Source organism: Mytilus californianus, unplaced genomic scaffold, assembly GCF_021869535.1.
Source record: "Mytilus californianus isolate M0D057914Y unplaced genomic scaffold, xbMytCali1.0.p SCAF_121, whole genome shotgun sequence".
Classification (NCBI taxonomy): Eukaryota; Metazoa; Mollusca; class Bivalvia; order Mytilida; family Mytilidae; genus Mytilus; species Mytilus californianus.
This window is the reverse complement of record NW_026262606.1, coordinates 14,496-30,487: the sequence shown is the minus strand read 5'-3', so window position 1 is coordinate 30,487 and position 15,992 is coordinate 14,496. Positions and strand designations below refer to the sequence as shown.

Genomic DNA, 15,992 nt, shown 5'->3' with positions numbered 1-15,992 from the left:
ATGCTTCAATTCAAGCCTAGTTAGAGTCCTGGATCAGATCAAGCTTTTATAGATAGAATTATAAGTAATTGCTTCGATAAAACACTTCTTGCATGTCAATTAAGAGAATATCCTCGTTCAGAAACGAGATTTAAAGAGGTTCTTTTCATTAAAAACAGAGTTTGCGCATCTAAGAATTGGCGGTATTGTGTCAAACATCTTTTTCAATGGTGAAACTGTTCCTGAGATGTCTATAACATGTATAGGTGCCAATAAAAATATACAATTTGTCAGAAGTGGGATTCGAACCCACGCCTGGAGAACCAGACTGCGACCTGAACGCAGCGCCTTAGACCACTCGGCCATCCTGACAAGACATCAAAATTGACACTAATTTGTCCCTTTATATCTCAGCACCCAAATAAATGCTTCAATTCAAGCCTAGTTAGAGTCCTGGATCAGATCAAACTTTTATAGATAGAATTATAAGTAATTGCTTCGATAAAACACTTCTTGCATGTCAATTAAGAGAATATCCTCGTTCAGAAACGAGATTTAAAGAGGTTCTTTTCATTAAAAACAGAGTTTGCGCATCTAAGAATTGGCGGTATTGTGTCAAACATCTTTTTCAATGGTTAAACTGTTCCTGAGATGTCTATAACATGTATAGGTGCCAATAAAAATATACAATTTGTCAGAAGTGGGATTCGAACCCACGCCTGGAGAACCAGACTGCGACCTGAACGCAGCGCCTTAGACCACTCGGCCATCCTGACAAGACATCAAAATTGACACTAATTTGTCCCTTTATATCTCAGCACCCAAATAACAAGACATCAAAATTGACACTAATTTGTCCCTTTATATCTCAGCACCCAAATAAATGCTTCAATTCAAGCCTAGTTAGAGTCCTGGATCAGATCAAACTTTTATAGATAGAATTATAAGTAATTGCTTCGATAAAACACTTCTTGCATGTCAATTAAGAGAATATCCTCGTTCAGAAACGAGATTTAAAGAGGTTCTTTTCATTAAAAACAGAGTTTGCGCATCTAAGAATTGGCGGTATTGTGTCAAACATCTTTTTCAATGGTTAAACTGTTCCTGAGATGTCTATAACATGTATAGGTGCCAATAAAAATATACAATTTGTCAGAAGTGGGATTCGAACCCACGCCTGGAGAACCAGACTGCGACCTGAACGCAGCGCCTTAGACCACTCGGCCATCCTGACAAGACATCAAAATTGACACTAATTTGTCCCTTTATATCTCAGCACCCAAATAACAAGACATCAAAATTGACACTAATTTGTCCCTTTATATCTCAGCACCCAAATAAATGCTTCAATTCAAGCCTAGTTAGAGTCCTGGATCAGATCAAACTTTTATAGATAGAATTATAAGTAATTGCTTCGATAAAACACTTCTTGCATGTCAATTAAGAGAATATCCTCGTTCAGAAACGAGATTTAAAGAGGTTCTTTTCATTAAAAACAGAGTTTGCGCATCTAAGAATTGGCGGTATTGTGTCAAACATCTTTTTCAATGGTTAAACTGTTCCTGAGATGTCTATAACATGTATAGGTGCCAATAAAAATATACAATTTGTCAGAAGTGGGATTCGAACCCACGCCTGGAGAACCAGACTGCGACCTGAACGCAGCGCCTTAGACCACTCGGCCATCCTGACAAGACATCAAAATTGACACTAATTTGTCCCTTTATATCTCAGCATCCAAATAACAAGACATCAAAATTGACACTAATTTGTCCCTTTATATCTCAGCACCCAAATAAATGCTTCAATTCAAGCCTAGTTAGAGTCCTGGATCAGATCAAACTTTTATAGATAGAATTATAAGTAATTGCTTCGATAAAACACTTCTTGCATGTCAATTAAGAGAATATCCTCGTTCAGAAACGAGATTTAAAGAGGTTCTTTTCATTAAAAACAGAGTTTGCGCATCTAAGAATTGGCGGTATTGTGTCAAACATCTTTTTCAATGGTTAAACTGTTCCTGAGATGTCTATAACATGTATAGGTGCCAATAAAAATATACAATTTGTCAGAAGTGGGATTCGAACCCACGCCTGGAGAACCAGACTGCGACCTGAACGCAGCGCCTTAGACCACTCGGCCATCCTGACAAGACATCAAAATTGACACTAATTTGTCCCTTTATATCTCAGCACCCAAATAACAAGACATCAAAATTGACACTAATTTGTCCCTTTATATCTCAGCACCCAAATAAATGCTTCAATTCAAGCCTAGTTAGAGTCCTGGATCAGATCAAACTTTTATAGATAGAATTATAAGTAATTGCTTCGATAAAACACTTCTTGCATGTCAATTAAGAGAATATCCTCGTTCAGAAACGAGATTTAAAGAGGTTCTTTTCATTAAAAACAGAGTTTGCGCATCTAAGAATTGGCGGTATTGTGTCAAACATCTTTTTCAATGGTTAAACTGTTCCTGAGATGTCTATAACATGTATAGGTGCCAATAAAAATATACAATTTGTCAGAAGTGGGATTCGAACCCACGCCTGGAGAACCAGACTGCGACCTGAACGCAGCGCCTTAGACCACTCGGCCATCCTGACAAGACATCAAAATTGACACTAATTTGTCCCTTTATATCTCAGCACCCAAATAACAAGACATCAAAATTGACACTAATTTGTCCCTTTATATCTCAGCACCCAAATAAATGCTTCAATTCAAGCCTAGTTAGAGTCCTGGATCAGATCAAACTTTTATAGATAGAATTATAAGTAATTGCTTCGATAAAACACTTCTTGCATGTCAATTAAGAGAATATCCTCGTTCAGAAACGAGATTTAAAGAGGTTCTTTTCATTAAAAACAGAGTTTGCGCATCTAAGAATTGGCGGTATTGTGTCAAACATCTTTTTCAATGGTTAAACTGTTCCTGAGATGTCTATAACATGTATAGGTGCCAATAAAAATATACAATTTGTCAGAAGTGGGATTCGAACCCACGCCTGGAGAACCAGACTGCGACCTGAACGCAGCGCCTTAGACCACTCGGCCATCCTGACAAGACATCAAAATTGACACTAATTTGTCCCTTTATATCTCAGCATCCAAATAACAAGACATCAAAATTGACACTAATTTGTCCCTTTATATCTCAGCACCCAAATAAATGCTTCAATTCAAGCCTAGTTAGAGTCCTGGATCAGATCAAACTTTTATAGATAGAATTATAAGTAATTGCTTCGATAAAACACTTCTTGCATGTCAATTAAGAGAATATCCTCGTTCAGAAACGAGATTTAAAGAGGTTCTTTTCATTAAAAACAGAGTTTGCGCATCTAAGAATTGGCGGTATTGTGTCAAACATCTTTTTCAATGGTTAAACTGTTCCTGAGATGTCTATAACATGTATAGGTGCCAATAAAAATATACAATTTGTCAGAAGTGGGATTCGAACCCACGCCTGGAGAACCAGACTGCGACCTGAACGCAGCGCCTTAGACCACTCGGCCATCCTGACAAGACATCAAAATTGACACTAATTTGTCCCTTTATATCTCAGCACCCAAATAACAAGACATCAAAATTGACACTAATTTGTCCCTTTATATCTCAGCACCCAAATAAATGCTTCAATTCAAGCCTAGTTAGAGTCCTGGATCAGATCAAACTTTTATAGATAGAATTATAAGTAATTGCTTCGATAAAACACTTCTTGCATGTCAATTAAGAGAATATCCTCGTTCAGAAACGAGATTTAAAGAGGTTCTTTTCATTAAAAACAGAGTTTGCGCATCTAAGAATTGGCGGTATTGTGTCAAACATCTTTTTCAATGGTTAAACTGTTCCTGAGATGTCTATAACATGTATAGGTGCCAATAAAAATATACAATTTGTCAGAAGTGGGATTCGAACCCACGCCTGGAGAACCAGACTGCGACCTGAACGCAGCGCCTTAGACCACTCGGCCATCCTGACAAGACATCAAAATTGACACTAATTTGTCCCTTTATATCTCAGCACCCAAATAACAAGACATCAAAATTGACACTAATTTGTCCCTTTATATCTCAGCACCCAAATAAATGCTTCAATTCAAGCCTAGTTAGAGTCCTGGATCAGATCAAACTTTTATAGATAGAATTATAAGTAATTGCTTCGATAAAACACTTCTTGCATGTCAATTAAGAGAATATCCTCGTTCAGAAACGAGATTTAAAGAGGTTCTTTTCATTAAAAACAGAGTTTGCGCATCTAAGAATTGGCGGTATTGTGTCAAACATCTTTTTCAATGGTTAAACTGTTCCTGAGATGTCTATAACATGTATAGGTGCCAATAAAAATATACAATTTGTCAGAAGTGGGATTCGAACCCACGCCTGGAGAACCAGACTGCGACCTGAACGCAGCGCCTTAGACCACTCGGCCATCCTGACAAGACATCAAAATTGACACTAATTTGTCCCTTTATATCTCAGCACCCAAATAACAAGACATCAAAATTGACACTAATTTGTCCCTTTATATCTCAGCACCCAAATAAATGCTTCAATTCAAGCCTAGTTAGAGTCCTGGATCAGATCAAACTTTTATAGATAGAATTATAAGTAATTGCTTCGATAAAACACTTCTTGCATGTCAATTAAGAGAATATCCTCGTTCAGAAACGAGATTTAAAGAGGTTCTTTTCATTAAAAACAGAGTTTGCGCATCTAAGAATTGGCGGTATTGTGTCAAACATCTTTTTCAATGGTTAAACTGTTCCTGAGATGTCTATAACATGTATAGGTGCCAATAAAAATATACAATTTGTCAGAAGTGGGATTCGAACCCACGCCTGGAGAACCAGACTGCGACCTGAACGCAGCGCCTTAGACCACTCGGCCATCCTGACAAGACATCAAAATTGACACTAATTTGTCCCTTTATATCTCAGCACCCAAATAACAAGACATCAAAATTGACACTAATTTGTCCCTTTATATCTCAGCACCCAAATAAATGCTTCAATTCAAGCCTAGTTAGAGTCCTGGATCAGATCAAACTTTTATAGATAGAATTATAAGTAATTGCTTCGATAAAACACTTCTTGCATGTCAATTAAGAGAATATCCTCGTTCAGAAACGAGATTTAAAGAGGTTCTTTTCATTAAAAACAGAGTTTGCGCATCTAAGAATTGGCGGTATTGTGTCAAACATCTTTTTCAATGGTTAAACTGTTCCTGAGATGTCTATAACATGTATAGGTGCCAATAAAAATATACAATTTGTCAGAAGTGGGATTCGAACCCACGCCTGGAGAACCAGACTGCGACCTGAACGCAGCGCCTTAGACCACTCGGCCATCCTGACAAGACATCAAAATTGACACTAATTTGTCCCTTTATATCTCAGCACCCAAATAACAAGACATCAAAATTGACACTAATTTGTCCCTTTATATCTCAGCACCCAAATAAATGCTTCAATTCAAGCCTAGTTAGAGTCCTGGATCAGATCAAACTTTTATAGATAGAATTATAAGTAATTGCTTCGATAAAACACTTCTTGCATGTCAATTAAGAGAATATCCTCGTTCAGAAACGAGATTTAAAGAGGTTCTTTTCATTAAAAACAGAGTTTGCGCATCTAAGAATTGGCGGTATTGTGTCAAACATCTTTTTCAATGGTTAAACTGTTACTGAGATGTCTATAACATGTATAGGTGCCAATAAAAATATACAATTTGTCAGAAGTGGGATTCGAACCCACGCCTGGAGAACCAGACTGCGACCTGAACGCAGCGCCTTAGACCACTCGGCCATCCTGACAAGACATCAAAATTGACACTAATTTGTCCCTTTATATCTCAGCACCCAAATAACAAGACATCAAAATTGACACTAATTTGTCCCTTTATATCTCAGCACCCAAATAAATGCTTCAATTCAAGCCTAGTTAGAGTCCTGGATCAGATCAAACTTTTATAGATAGAATTATAAGTAATTGCTTCGATAAAACACTTCTTGCATGTCAATTAAGAGAATATCCTCGTTCAGAAACGAGATTTAAAGAGGTTCTTTTCATTAAAAACAGAGTTTGCGCATCTAAGAATTGGCGGTATTGTGTCAAACATCTTTTTCAATGGTTAAACTGTTCCTGAGATGTCTATAACATGTATAGGTGCCAATAAAAATATACAATTTGTCAGAAGTGGGATTCGAACCCACGCCTGGAGAACCAGACTGCGACCTGAACGCAGCGCCTTAGACCACTCGGCCATCCTGACAAGACATCAAAATTGACACTAATTTGTCCCTTTATATCTCAGCACCCAAATAACAAGACATCAAAATTGACACTAATTTGTCCCTTTATATCTCAGCACCCAAATAAATGCTTCAATTCAAGCCTAGTTAGAGTCCTGGATCAGATCAAACTTTTATAGATAGAATTATAAGTAATTGCTTCGATAAAACACTTCTTGCATGTCAATTAAGAGAATATCCTCGTTCAGAAACGAGATTTAAAGAGGTTCTTTTCATTAAAAACAGAGTTTGCGCATCTAAGAATTGGCGGTATTGTGTCAAACATCTTTTTCAATGGTTAAACTGTTACTGAGATGTCTATAACATGTATAGGTGCCAATAAAAATATACAATTTGTCAGAAGTGGGATTCGAACCCACGCCTGGAGAACCAGACTGCGACCTGAACGCAGCGCCTTAGACCACTCGGCCATCCTGACAAGACATCAAAATTGACACTAATTTGTCCCTTTATATCTCAGCACCCAAATAACAAGACATCAAAATTGACACTAATTTGTCCCTTTATATCTCAGCACCCAAATAAATGCTTCAATTCAAGCCTAGTTAGAGTCCTGGATCAGATCAAACTTTTATAGATAGAATTATAAGTAATTGCTTCGATAAAACACTTCTTGCATGTCAATTAAGAGAATATCCTCGTTCAGAAACGAGATTTAAAGAGGTTCTTTTCATTAAAAACAGAGTTTGCGCATCTAAGAATTGGCGGTATTGTGTCAAACATCTTTTTCAATGGTTAAACTGTTCCTGAGATGTCTATAACATGTATAGGTGCCAATAAAAATATACAATTTGTCAGAAGTGGGATTCGAACCCACGCCTGGAGAACCAGACTGCGACCTGAACGCAGCGCCTTAGACCACTCGGCCATCCTGACAAGACATCAAAATTGACACTAATTTGTCCCTTTATATCTCAGCACCCAAATAACAAGACATCAAAATTGACACTAATTTGTCCCTTTATATCTCAGCACCCAAATAAATGCTTCAATTCAAGCCTAGTTAGAGTCCTGGATCAGATCAAACTTTTATAGATAGAATTATAAGTAATTGCTTCGATAAAACACTTCTTGCATGTCAATTAAGAGAATATCCTCGTTCAGAAACGAGATTTAAAGAGGTTCTTTTCATTAAAAACAGAGTTTGCGCATCTAAGAATTGGCGGTATTGTGTCAAACATCTTTTTCAATGGTTAAACTGTTCCTGAGATGTCTATAACATGTATAGGTGCCAATAAAAATATACAATTTGTCAGAAGTGGGATTCGAACCCACGCCTGGAGAACCAGACTGCGACCTGAACGCAGCGCCTTAGACCACTCGGCCATCCTGACAAGACATCAAAATTGACACTAATTTGTCCCTTTATATCTCAGCACCCAAATAACAAGACATCAAAATTGACACTAATTTGTCCCTTTATATCTCAGCACCCAAATAAATGCTTCAATTCAAGCCTAGTTAGAGTCCTGGATCAGATCAAACTTTTATAGATAGAATTATAAGTAATTGCTTCGATAAAACACTTCTTGCATGTCAATTAAGAGAATATCCTCGTTCAGAAACGAGATTTAAAGAGGTTCTTTTCATTAAAAACAGAGTTTGCGCATCTAAGAATTGGCGGTATTGTGTCAAACATCTTTTTCAATGGTTAAACTGTTACTGAGATGTCTATAACATGTATAGGTGCCAATAAAAATATACAATTTGTCAGAAGTGGGATTCGAACCCACGCCTGGAGAACCAGACTGCGACCTGAACGCAGCGCCTTAGACCACTCGGCCATCCTGACAAGACATCAAAATTGACACTAATTTGTCCCTTTATATCTCAGCACCCAAATAACAAGACATCAAAATTGACACTAATTTGTCCCTTTATATCTCAGCACCCAAATAAATGCTTCAATTCAAGCCTAGTTAGAGTCCTGGATCAGATCAAACTTTTATAGATAGAATTATAAGTAATTGCTTCGATAAAACACTTCTTGCATGTCAATTAAGAGAATATCCTCGTTCAGAAACGAGATTTAAAGAGGTTCTTTTCATTAAAAACAGAGTTTGCGCATCTAAGAATTGGCGGTATTGTGTCAAACATCTTTTTCAATGGTTAAACTGTTCCTGAGATGTCTATAACATGTATAGGTGCCAATAAAAATATACAATTTGTCAGAAGTGGGATTCGAACCCACGCCTGGAGAACCAGACTGCGACCTGAACGCAGCGCCTTAGACCACTCGGCCATCCTGACAAGACATCAAAATTGACACTAATTTGTCCCTTTATATCTCAGCACCCAAATAACAAGACATCAAAATTGACACTAATTTGTCCCTTTATATCTCAGCACCCAAATAAATGCTTCAATTCAAGCCTAGTTAGAGTCCTGGATCAGATCAAACTTTTATAGATAGAATTATAAGTAATTGCTTCGATAAAACACTTCTTGCATGTCAATTAAGAGAATATCCTCGTTCAGAAACGAGATTTAAAGAGGTTCTTTTCATTAAAAACAGAGTTTGCGCATCTAAGAATTGGCGGTATTGTGTCAAACATCTTTTTCAATGGTTAAACTGTTCCTGAGATGTCTATAACATGTATAGGTGCCAATAAAAATATACAATTTGTCAGAAGTGGGATTCGAACCCACGCCTGGAGAACCAGACTGCGACCTGAACGCAGCGCCTTAGACCACTCGGCCATCCTGACAAGACATCAAAATTGACACTAATTTGTCCCTTTATATCTCAGCACCCAAATAACAAGACATCAAAATTGACACTAATTTGTCCCTTTATATCTCAGCACCCAAATAAATGCTTCAATTCAAGCCTAGTTAGAGTCCTGGATCAGATCAAACTTTTATAGATAGAATTATAAGTAATTGCTTCGATAAAACACTTCTTGCATGTCAATTAAGAGAATATCCTCGTTCAGAAACGAGATTTAAAGAGGTTCTTTTCATTAAAAACAGAGTTTGCGCATCTAAGAATTGGCGGTATTGTGTCAAACATCTTTTTCAATGGTTAAACTGTTCCTGAGATGTCTATAACATGTATAGGTGCCAATAAAAATATACAATTTGTCAGAAGTGGGATTCGAACCCACGCCTGGAGAACCAGACTGCGACCTGAACGCAGCGCCTTAGACCACTCGGCCATCCTGACAAGACATCAAAATTGACACTAATTTGTCCCTTTATATCTCAGCACCCAAATAACAAGACATCAAAATTGACACTAATTTGTCCCTTTATATCTCAGCACCCAAATAAATGCTTCAATTCAAGCCTAGTTAGAGTCCTGGATCAGATCAAACTTTTATAGATAGAATTATAAGTAATTGCTTCGATAAAACACTTCTTGCATGTCAATTAAGAGAATATCCTCGTTCAGAAACGAGATTTAAAGAGGTTCTTTTCATTAAAAACAGAGTTTGCGCATCTAAGAATTGGCGGTATTGTGTCAAACATCTTTTTCAATGGTTAAACTGTTACTGAGATGTCTATAACATGTATAGGTGCCAATAAAAATATACAATTTGTCAGAAGTGGGATTCGAACCCACGCCTGGAGAACCAGACTGCGACCTGAACGCAGCGCCTTAGACCACTCGGCCATCCTGACAAGACATCAAAATTGACACTAATTTGTCCCTTTATATCTCAGCACCCAAATAACAAGACATCAAAATTGACACTAATTTGTCCCTTTATATCTCAGCACCCAAATAAATGCTTCAATTCAAGCCTAGTTAGAGTCCTGGATCAGATCAAACTTTTATAGATAGAATTATAAGTAATTGCTTCGATAAAACACTTCTTGCATGTCAATTAAGAGAATATCCTCGTTCAGAAACGAGATTTAAAGAGGTTCTTTTCATTAAAAACAGAGTTTGCGCATCTAAGAATTGGCGGTATTGTGTCAAACATCTTTTTCAATGGTTAAACTGTTCCTGAGATGTCTATAACATGTATAGGTGCCAATAAAAATATACAATTTGTCAGAAGTGGGATTCGAACCCACGCCTGGAGAACCAGACTGCGACCTGAACGCAGCGCCTTATTTTTTTTTAATATCATTAATAAAATTTTTATTACATATTTACATACTGTCACCATGAGACATTCCTCATTGGTGAGAAGTTTTCTATATACAGAGTTGTTAGTAGTTATCCTCCTACATTAGTAAAAAATAAAATACATCTAGATGAGACACGTTAAAAACTTTAAAAATAGTATAGCATATTAGTCCCAATTTATTTTATAGTGATTCATTCATCAAAAGGGTATATGAATTGAACAGGATAGATTCAATATAAGTTATATATTGAAAGCGAGACAACTCTAAAATATTTTCAAAAGTCGAACACACCTAAATGCGATCGATAATTTTACATTGGAATGTGATCTTTTGTTCTAATAACCAATCAAATTGAAGTAACTGTCTAGACAAACAAAACTATGTTGTCATTTTTAATATCCAATAAAGTATTATTGTGTAAAAAATACTTATAGAATAATTGTCTTTGTTGTGTCATTTTATAATACGTGTATGCGTATTCAATGTATTTTTTAATTGTGTACTTGAATAAACGAAGTGCATCTATGTCTTTGTCATGAAAAACTTTTAAATTCCGTGATTTGAATATGCAAAGTCGGGCTACACTAAGGAAAAAATTTAAAAAATAAGTATTAATAACTTGTGAACGTTTCAAAAACCCAAGTAAAAATAACTGTTCATAATCAATAGAATTAACCATATCAGGCGGGTAATTGATAAAAATGTTGTGTAATATGTCTTTCAGGTAATCATGAAGTGGTTTGAACTTTTGACAAAGTACAAACATGTGACTAAGATTTTCTATACCCTGGCCGCACGTTTTGCATGTGCTAGTATCTGCCTGACCTATTCTGACCAACTTTTCGAGTGTAAAAATAGCTCTATGGACAATCCTATAGTTTAAGCAATGACAATCAGGAGGTAAACAACACTGATTGACAACCAAATAAAGATTTTTGAAATTGAGAGACGGATATAGCTCCGCCCAATGCTTTTCAGCAGAGGGCGTTTCAAAAAATTTTGTCAAAAGAAGGCTGTAAAATAATTTCGTCACAGCACTTCTAATGTGAATTTCTCTATCGTTATCTAAACAAATTTTAACAATCGGAGTAATCTCAACATTTAGAGGATTTTCGGATTTTAATAGTTCTTTCCACTCGTCAGGAATACATCGAATGATTTTTTCAAAAGCTGTTTTTATTTGTTCTGTTTTTTCATCAGGAAATTTTTGTTTTATTATTTCATCTATTGAATTCGATGTGAAGAAACCCGGCATAAATTCATAGCAAATGTCTTTTATTCGTATCAAGCCTGTTTGAATGAATTTTTCAAACAGAAGCATTTTACCGTTGCATGTTATGTTTGGATTACAAAACAGCGGATTATTATATACATGTTGCACTTGAAAATCGATTTTCAAATTGGATTTTATTTTATAACACGCGTTTATCATTTCTTGATAGTAAAGCGGTAAGTGTTTAATCTGTTTTGAATTTAAATGCGTATAAACTACATCTTGTTTTAAATCCATATTATCGATTTTAGAGATAAAGTAATCAAACGCACCTTTCCAAATTGATTGACATTCAGGGTCCAAATATTTTTTAAGAAATTTTAATCTAAAGGCTTGCATTTTTAGAAAAATATCAGGAATGTTTAAGCCACCTTCCAGTTTTGTACCTACTACACTTTGATATTTTACTAAATGTGATTTACTTTGCCAAAGAAATTTTATAACAATTAGTCGGATTTCATTTTTAACTTTTTCCGGCAATGGACATACAGTTACAGTATAATATAACCGCGACATTATAAGGGAAGTTAAAACTGTAGCTCGACCTGGTAAAGTTAATTCTCTTTTATTCCAAAAGAACAAAATTGTTTTTATCTTTTTAATTTTATCCTTCCAGTTAAGAAGTTCACATAACTCTTTATCCTTTCCAACATATATGCCTAAAACTTTTGTTACATTTTCACTTTTTTGTATTTGTAATGTATTTAACTCTGAATCAGTAATACTGCCAGAACCTAAACTCATAATTTCAGATTTTTGTTTATTAATTTTAGCACCAGAAGCCTCACTGTACAAATTAAGAACTTTGAAAGCTTCATTTACAGATTTTTTATTTGAAGTAAAAATATTTGTGTCATCTGCGTGTTGAAAAATTTTAGCATTTACCTTTGACTTTGGGATATTTACACTCTGAATATTTTTATTTTTAATTATAGCTTGACCTAATGGTTCTGCCACCAACACATAGAGGAGAGCAGAAACTGGACACCCTTGTTTTATTGAATTATTTAGTTTAACATACTTTGTAAGGAAACCATTACATTTTACACTGCTGTTTACATTGTTATAAAATATTTTTATCCACTGCATAAATTTAGGACCAAAACCAAATTTTTCTAAAACTAAAAACAGATAATCATGGTCAACTTTATCAAAAGCTTTTTCCTGGTCAACTTTAATAAGATAGGCTTCTAAATCATCATTTTCAATTATTTCAATTAGATCTCTTATACTTGATGTAGTGTCTGCAATGTCGCGGCCTAGTATGCAACATGTTTGAAAACTAGACACTAATTTCGGTAGAACAAATTTTAATCTATTGGACATTATTCTAGCAATTATTTTGTAGTCTACACAAAGCAAAGATATCGGTCTAAAATTTTTTAATAAATTTTTATCCCCTTTGTTTTTATAAACTAAGTTTATTATACCATGCCGCATTGATCTTGTTAGGATGTGATCTTCTTCTATAACTTTAAAAATTTTAAGAAAAATCTCACCAAACAAATTAAAAAATTTACAGAAGAATTCAACTGTTAATCCATCAGGACCCGGAGATTTATTTTTTGACATGCCAAATAATGACGATTTAATTTCATCTAGAGTTAAATCGGTTTCTAAATTTTCACTATCTTCATCAGAAACTTTTTCAGAAATATATTCCAAAATTTCTTTTGCCTTATCTTTATTTATTACTGTACTAGAGTATAACTCTTTATAAAATTTATATACTTCTTCTAGAATGTCATCTGTAGTTGTTAAAATTTTACCCTCGGTTGTTTTTAATTCTTTTACAGCGTTACTATTTTGTTTATATTTTTCAAGTTGCAAAAAATATTTTGAACTTTTATCTCCGTCTATAGCCCATTGGGCCTTTGAGCGCAAAATTGCACCTTTACAAATTTTATCTTCATACGTTTTAAGTTTTAGTTTCATTTCTTCGAACTTATTTACATCAAAATTTACATTATTTACCGCCATAGACGATAGTTTTTCATATTCATTTTGAAGCTTAAAATATTCGGACTTTTCAATACGCGATTTATTTTGCGCATAGGATTTTGATAATTGTTTTATTTTAAATTTTAAATTGTCATACCAAATAAGCGGCTCATCATCAAAAAGTCTACAATTTTTTTCTTTTTCAATTAATCGTGAAATTTTTTGAACATAATCCTCGTCATGTAATAATAAATTATTAAATATCCATAACCCTGGGCCTCTCTCAATTTCAGTAAAATCTATATTTAGATTGACAAAAGAGTGGTCACTGAAAGTATTATGTTTATAATACACGTTTTTGACAAATTGAGAATATGCTTTCGGAATAAAAATGTGGTCAATTCTACTTTGAATTAGGACATTTTGAACGATACGACGCCAAGAGAAGATTCGTGCATTTTGATTTCTCGCTCGCCATACATCATATAAATTAAACATATCACACATGTTTGTGAGTTCTTTGTATGCTTTATCTTGAGTGTGTTCTGTTTTACCACAACGATCAAGATTTGACAGAGATGTATTCATATCACCTAGTAAAATGATATTTTCTGAATTCGCCATTTTAGAAGCAAGTTTCTCAAAAAACTTAATTTTTTCTTGCATACTATTTGGAACATAGCAATTAATTATATCAATAGCGTTATCATCCTGTTTAAAGGAAATATGGATACATCTACCGTCAAAACTTTGAACTTCGGACACTTGATTTTGTACTCTTTTGCTTACTAAAAAAGCAACACCTTGTCTCAGGTTTACACCATTACAAAAATATATTTTTCCTTCCCAAAATTTTTCAATATTTGGAATAATATCATCATCCCAAAACGTTTCTTGGATACCAACAATATCAAAATAATTTTCTGAACAATATTTTGTAAAATTCTGAAACTTTGTTACATCTCTGAGACCATTAGCATTTATGCTAACAATATTTACCATCAACCAGAAAAATAAACAATAAAAATGTGAACCTATGAACTTGAACTTGGTTTATTAGAAGAGAGTTTAGACTTAGGATTAGACTTCATCTTCTTAATGTCCTCAGGGGTGAGGTTGGGGCTAGTAACCAAACGACGCCTTCTTTTTTTACCCATACTACGAGCCAGTTCCTCATCAGTAATTTCCATTTCTGATTCACTGGCAATCGAAGACTCTGCATTTTTATCATGATCACAATCAACCATGTCAACATTTGACTCATGAGAAACTGACTCGTTCACTTTTTTGGACCCCCCTTTTTTATGCAAAATATTTATTTCATTGTCAATTAAATTGTCTTTTGAATGTTCATGTACTTTCATAATTTCAGTTTGTTTATCATCATCGTCAGGAGTATTGTTACTGGAATCAGTTTTAGTATTTTCATCTAGGTTTAGTTCATCTTGGTCAGTATTAACATCCGAATTTTCTTTTACATCTGTCGAGTCACGGTCATCTAAATTTAACACATCATCTACATCACCACGTTCACCATTTTTAACCTCATCATCTTCTTCCATTTGATCATCATTAGTAGCATTTTCATTTTCGACATTAGAGTCTTCAACATTAGAGTCATTTTGGGGTTCTGTATCAGGACGATCATAACCCCATACAGGTTCACAAATACAGCTGGCTGGATATCTATGACACTTATCACAGCGTGGTTTCGGACAATTGCGAGCCAAATGTCCACTATCTTTGCAACGATAACACATATTGTCAGGACAGTTGATATACACATGGCCGGATTCGAAGCATTTCGAGCAGACCTTTTTCTGATTGTCATGTAATACACGTATATATTCATGTGAATTAACACCTGTTGAAAACTTCATAGTATACGGTAAACTTTGACGAAAATCTGGGAACCTTACTACCACGTACCTTGTACCATCTGCAATAGTCGTGCCCGGATGCATTCGGCGTTTAATGGACGATATTAACTCAGCACCGAAATCTTCAAGTTTTTTCGTAATTTCTTCATCCGTCACATAATAAGACACATTAAGGAAACTCACCATCTTTTCTTTCGAAAATACAGCGTTTGGCTTAAATGTTTCATTGTTAACTTTGAACCCCGTGTCGCATATTAAATCAACAGCTTCTATTTCTTTGAGTGTTATCTCATATATGTTTCCACTTTTAGGGACACAAGCCTCCACTACACCTTCACCAACTTCTGCCTCTACACTATTAATAACCGATAAGGCCGAAACATTTTTATTGTCCCCAACATCAACTAGGACAGTCTGTTCCTTCACAGTTCTATTCGCCCCCCTTCCACCAGGCATGGTGAAGGGAGGTTACGAAAACACGTTAAAAAGTCAGAAATATAGAAAATAATTCACGACTAGCAAATGTT

At 35.1% G+C, this 15,992-nt stretch overlaps 22 non-coding genes across 22 annotated transcripts; all 22 read right to left on the bottom strand.

Moving 5' to 3' along the window:
• Positions 1-267: 267 nt before the first annotated feature.
• On the bottom strand, positions 268-351 carry Trnal-cag (transfer RNA leucine (anticodon CAG)). The gene has a single exon. It is a non-coding gene; the product is annotated as a tRNA-Leu (tRNA).
• Positions 352-671: 320 nt separating this feature from the next.
• On the bottom strand, positions 672-755 carry Trnal-cag (transfer RNA leucine (anticodon CAG)). Its single transcript has one exon. It is a non-coding gene; the product is annotated as a tRNA-Leu (tRNA).
• A 374-nt stretch (positions 756-1,129) lies between these two features.
• On the bottom strand, positions 1,130-1,213 carry Trnal-cag (transfer RNA leucine (anticodon CAG)). Its single transcript has one exon. It is a non-coding gene; the product is annotated as a tRNA-Leu (tRNA).
• A 374-nt stretch (positions 1,214-1,587) lies between these two features.
• Positions 1,588-1,671, bottom strand: Trnal-cag (transfer RNA leucine (anticodon CAG)). Its single transcript has one exon. It is a non-coding gene; the product is annotated as a tRNA-Leu (tRNA).
• Positions 1,672-2,045: 374 nt separating this feature from the next.
• Positions 2,046-2,129, bottom strand: Trnal-cag (transfer RNA leucine (anticodon CAG)). The gene has a single exon. It is a non-coding gene; the product is annotated as a tRNA-Leu (tRNA).
• A 374-nt stretch (positions 2,130-2,503) lies between these two features.
• Positions 2,504-2,587, bottom strand: Trnal-cag (transfer RNA leucine (anticodon CAG)). The gene has a single exon. It is a non-coding gene; the product is annotated as a tRNA-Leu (tRNA).
• Positions 2,588-2,961: 374 nt separating this feature from the next.
• Positions 2,962-3,045, bottom strand: Trnal-cag (transfer RNA leucine (anticodon CAG)). The gene has a single exon. It is a non-coding gene; the product is annotated as a tRNA-Leu (tRNA).
• A 374-nt stretch (positions 3,046-3,419) lies between these two features.
• Trnal-cag (transfer RNA leucine (anticodon CAG)) lies at positions 3,420-3,503 on the bottom strand. Its single transcript has one exon. It is a non-coding gene; the product is annotated as a tRNA-Leu (tRNA).
• A 374-nt stretch (positions 3,504-3,877) lies between these two features.
• Trnal-cag (transfer RNA leucine (anticodon CAG)) lies at positions 3,878-3,961 on the bottom strand. Its single transcript has one exon. It is a non-coding gene; the product is annotated as a tRNA-Leu (tRNA).
• A 374-nt stretch (positions 3,962-4,335) lies between these two features.
• On the bottom strand, positions 4,336-4,419 carry Trnal-cag (transfer RNA leucine (anticodon CAG)). Its single transcript has one exon. It is a non-coding gene; the product is annotated as a tRNA-Leu (tRNA).
• Positions 4,420-4,793: 374 nt separating this feature from the next.
• Positions 4,794-4,877, bottom strand: Trnal-cag (transfer RNA leucine (anticodon CAG)). Its single transcript has one exon. It is a non-coding gene; the product is annotated as a tRNA-Leu (tRNA).
• A 374-nt stretch (positions 4,878-5,251) lies between these two features.
• Trnal-cag (transfer RNA leucine (anticodon CAG)) lies at positions 5,252-5,335 on the bottom strand. The gene has a single exon. It is a non-coding gene; the product is annotated as a tRNA-Leu (tRNA).
• Positions 5,336-5,709: 374 nt separating this feature from the next.
• Positions 5,710-5,793, bottom strand: Trnal-cag (transfer RNA leucine (anticodon CAG)). Its single transcript has one exon. It is a non-coding gene; the product is annotated as a tRNA-Leu (tRNA).
• A 374-nt stretch (positions 5,794-6,167) lies between these two features.
• On the bottom strand, positions 6,168-6,251 carry Trnal-cag (transfer RNA leucine (anticodon CAG)). Its single transcript has one exon. It is a non-coding gene; the product is annotated as a tRNA-Leu (tRNA).
• A 374-nt stretch (positions 6,252-6,625) lies between these two features.
• On the bottom strand, positions 6,626-6,709 carry Trnal-cag (transfer RNA leucine (anticodon CAG)). Its single transcript has one exon. It is a non-coding gene; the product is annotated as a tRNA-Leu (tRNA).
• Positions 6,710-7,083: 374 nt separating this feature from the next.
• Trnal-cag (transfer RNA leucine (anticodon CAG)) lies at positions 7,084-7,167 on the bottom strand. The gene has a single exon. It is a non-coding gene; the product is annotated as a tRNA-Leu (tRNA).
• Positions 7,168-7,541: 374 nt separating this feature from the next.
• Trnal-cag (transfer RNA leucine (anticodon CAG)) lies at positions 7,542-7,625 on the bottom strand. Its single transcript has one exon. It is a non-coding gene; the product is annotated as a tRNA-Leu (tRNA).
• Positions 7,626-7,999: 374 nt separating this feature from the next.
• Positions 8,000-8,083, bottom strand: Trnal-cag (transfer RNA leucine (anticodon CAG)). The gene has a single exon. It is a non-coding gene; the product is annotated as a tRNA-Leu (tRNA).
• Positions 8,084-8,457: 374 nt separating this feature from the next.
• On the bottom strand, positions 8,458-8,541 carry Trnal-cag (transfer RNA leucine (anticodon CAG)). Its single transcript has one exon. It is a non-coding gene; the product is annotated as a tRNA-Leu (tRNA).
• A 374-nt stretch (positions 8,542-8,915) lies between these two features.
• Trnal-cag (transfer RNA leucine (anticodon CAG)) lies at positions 8,916-8,999 on the bottom strand. Its single transcript has one exon. It is a non-coding gene; the product is annotated as a tRNA-Leu (tRNA).
• Positions 9,000-9,373: 374 nt separating this feature from the next.
• Positions 9,374-9,457, bottom strand: Trnal-cag (transfer RNA leucine (anticodon CAG)). The gene has a single exon. It is a non-coding gene; the product is annotated as a tRNA-Leu (tRNA).
• Positions 9,458-9,831: 374 nt separating this feature from the next.
• On the bottom strand, positions 9,832-9,915 carry Trnal-cag (transfer RNA leucine (anticodon CAG)). The gene has a single exon. It is a non-coding gene; the product is annotated as a tRNA-Leu (tRNA).
• Positions 9,916-15,992: the final 6,077 nt, after the last annotated feature.